The sequence below is a fragment of the Amblyraja radiata genome, chromosome 25, assembly GCF_010909765.2.
Source record: "Amblyraja radiata isolate CabotCenter1 chromosome 25, sAmbRad1.1.pri, whole genome shotgun sequence".
Classification (NCBI taxonomy): Eukaryota; Metazoa; Chordata; class Chondrichthyes; order Rajiformes; family Rajidae; genus Amblyraja; species Amblyraja radiata.
In genome coordinates this window covers 22,687,764-22,691,646 of record NC_045980.1, presented here as the reverse complement: position 1 = coordinate 22,691,646, position 3,883 = coordinate 22,687,764, and positions in this window count along the sequence as shown.

The window sequence follows — 3,883 nt, the reverse complement described above, 5'->3', positions numbered from 1 at the left end:
TCCTGGCGGGCCCCTCCTCCAGCACGCTGCTCGGCTGCACGCTTCCCGGGGCAGAGTGGTGAAGAGTCGTTCTGAGTGGGAAAGATGTGAGCGAGGAAAGCAAGGAGACACAATGCACGAAACTAAAACTGTCCGGATGGCAGGTGACTGCGATGGTGTAACGGCAACATGACGAATCAGGAAATTAGTTCAATCGTTACAATTCTCCTGAGAGTTTTAATTTAATTCAAAGCAACAGCTAGTATTAGACAAAAAATATCATTTTCTGTTTTTCTGTCTAGACTCACCATCATCATTGAATCCATCGAGTCTATTCTGGCTCTCAAAGCAATCTCAATCTACCAGTCCCTCCACATTCAGCCCCTCACATGCATTTAGGAATAATTCTCAGCAGCACCTGCTCGCTGAAAGTAGAGAGGGGAGGGATTTGCTACGTTTGTCTTCAGGGGGCAAACTATCAAGTAGAAGAATCAGAACGAAGTCAAGACACAAAAAGCTGGAGTAACTCAGCGGGTCAGGCAGCATCTCTGGAGAAAAGGTAAAGGTGACTTTCGGGTCGGGACCGTTTCAGACCACCGTGTTGCAGATGGACAAAGCATTGGTTGGACTCGAGTGTTGTGTACAGCTGTGGTCGCCACACCACAGGAAGAAAGTGGTAGCACAGACAAAGCAAAGAGATTCGCCAGGATGTTGATTGTAATGGAGGGCTGTGGTTATAGGAGAGATTGGATAGACTGGGTTTATTCTAACTAGAACATAGGAGGCTGAGGGATTAAAAGAGAGTTCTTAAAATATTGCCAAAAGACCATAGGTCTATGGATTGTAAAGTTACTTTATATAATTTGTAAAATGATGACACAGATAGGATAGTCATTTTTTCGCCAGGGCAAGGGAGTTTAGAATTTGAAGGAACAGATGGTGAGAGATAAAGAATATCTGATGAGTACGTTTTTTCCACACAGAAGGCGGTGGTAATCTGGAAAAAACTGCTAGAGGATGTGGAGGTAGATACAATTACAAAGTTTAAGCAGTGTTTGGACAGGTACTTGGATGGGAAAGACGGAGAGCAATGCAGGTCTAATGCTGGCAAGTGGGATTAGCATAGATCGGCCTCACAGTCTGCCTGGACTAAGTGACTGAAGGGCTAGATTCTGTGCTGTATGATTCTACAAGTTGTATGGGCATGATATCAATCAGAGAACCAGAATGTAGGTGATTAGGGCAATATAATGATCAGAGGATGATCCCTATATCCTATTCCCACAGCAACCTTGGCCGCATCCTATCAGAACCTTTCCATACCCTTTCAGCAGCTTCAACCAACTTGCTTTCTCTCTTTTCCAATTCGGATATTAACTATTCTATTTCCACAGATGCTGCCTGACCTGCTGAGTGTTTCCAGTGTTTATATTTCAGGTTTTTGACACGTCCAATTATTTTGATTTCCTTCGGAGATACAAAATTGGGAAATAGGAAATTACAGAAAAAGTGAAGAAATATTAGAAGCTGAGGACATCAGAAAATTGGTGAAGAATAAGTGAAATGAGGAACTGAAAGACATTAGCATGAGTTGTGGACAGTGAAGGTTGTTAAACTATATAGCAGGGTATTCATCCGTTACGAATATGGGCAGGATAATGGCAATTGGAGTTTAATCCAAGCAAGTGTGAGGTGCTACACCTTGGAAGACAAGTGTATGGGAGAAGTATACAGTTAATGGCAGGACCCTTAACAACATCGTCCATAACTCCCTGAAAGTGGCAACACAAATAGAGTGGGAAAGAGGCATGTGATATGCTTGCATTTAGTGGTCGGGGCATCGAATATGAATCAGGAAGTAATTTTGCAGCTTGATATGACTTTGGTTAGGCCGCAAATGGAGTATTGCATGAAGTTCTGGTCTCCCCATTTCCCCATTACAAGAAAAAATGTGGAGGCTTTGGAGAGGTTGCATAAAAGGTTTACCAGAATGCTGCCTGGATTAGAGGGTATTACCTAGTTGAACAAACTTAGATTGTTTACTCTGGAGCATCAGAGATTGCGAGGAGACCTGATAGAAGTGGGTTTTAGATATGCAGGGAATGAAGGAATATGGAACATGTGTGGGTAGAAGCAATTAGTTTAATTTGGCATTATTTTAATTGCAGATATTTTCTTTGCCTATGCCCTATGCTGTAGTGTTCATTTTCTTCATTGGAGTAAAACAAAACAAGTACTGTAGTAAAGATCACCAGGAGCTCATGACCTGTATGACCTGATATGTTAAAGGTAGCATCTTTGGAGATGTTGATGGAATGGTTGTTATTTTCCAAAATTCCATGGATTGGAGAATGATTCCTACAGATCGGAAAACATCTAGTGTAATCCCAATATTTGAGAAAGGAGGGGGAAAGATATCAGGAAACTACTGGCCAGTCCCTGCCTCAACTATCTCCTCCGGCAGCTCGTTCCTTACACCTACCACCTTTTGGGGAAACAATTTGGAGGCGCAATTTCTTGGTGGCGCGCGCGCGCACACACACACACGCGCGCGCGCACACACACACACACGCGCGCGAGGCTTCGGCCGAGGGCCCGGTGGACGGTAACATCTGGAGCTGACCTAGTTGGCGACCGACTCCGAACTCCAGCAACAACAACGTTGTCTGCCCCAAATTGTGGGGCTTGAATCGGCCCTTTTGCGGGGCCTTTCATCGCCCGGCGCGGCTTAAAATAGCCGGTGGGGGATTCAACATCGGGAGCTTCGTTCGCCTCGACGCAGCAGTTTGACTGCCTGACCGCGGAGCGATGGAAGCTTCTGCGGCCGATTTATGCCATGCCGGGCGATGAAAGGCCCCGCAAACGGGCCGATTCAGCCCTTAGAAAGCGTCTGATACCCGCTTGAACCTTTCAAAAGCAACAATGTGATAAATAACACTTAAACAAATGAAACTGAAGCAAAATAACGGCAAACAGAAGAACCAGGCTTGGAAGGGGAAGAGAGAGAGATATGGGAAAAACATACTAAATAACGTGAATGACCGTGAATGAGAAACTTACCTGCAAGCCAGCCAGGAAACCCGTTCGACCGCAGACCTTAATGACCTGACCCGTTTAAGTCCGATACCTGTTTAAATCTTTCCCATCCACCAATAGATTCAATTTGTTCAAATGGTAATTGAACCCGCATCAGACAGCTTTAAGAAATTCTCAGTGAATACCGTCAGTAATACTTGAAGGTCAAAACATAATTGGTGACTCATCGTGTTAATACAATGTTCCTAGAGACATTTAACAAGCACTTAACAGTGACACCACCACTGTCTCGCGGGAAATGAAGATTTTAATCGATTTTCTTTCACCAAATTTCAAAATCCGGATTACAAAACATGGGGGGATTGTCCCCCACCTCTCAAAACATGGGAGGGAGAGCTCCCCCAACTCCCCGCCCCCCCCGGGATTTCCGCCCATGGGTTGTGTCCACAATTCACTGCCATTTCTTGCGGTCTTGGATGGAGCTGTTCCCAAATTCCAGCCCTCAGAATACCCTCTAGTAACTTTCATGCTTTGGTTTCGTTTATTGTTGTCACTTGTACTGATTTGCAGTGAAGGTTGTCGGTCTGTGTTTTCTCCAGGAAAATGAGACCATACATGAGTACATCAGGATGCAAGAGAGAAAATAATGGAGTGCAGAATATAGTGTTGCAAGTACAGAGAATGTCTAGGTAAAACAAAAATGCAAGGGCTGCAATAGGGTAAATTGGGAGATCAGAAATACATCCTTAGCACATGAGTGTCACGAGTCTTATAACAGTGGGGAAGACACTATTCTTGAATCATGTGTTTGGTGCTTCCAAGCTTATGTATTTTCTGCCTGACAGAAGAGAGAAGAGGTAATAACGGG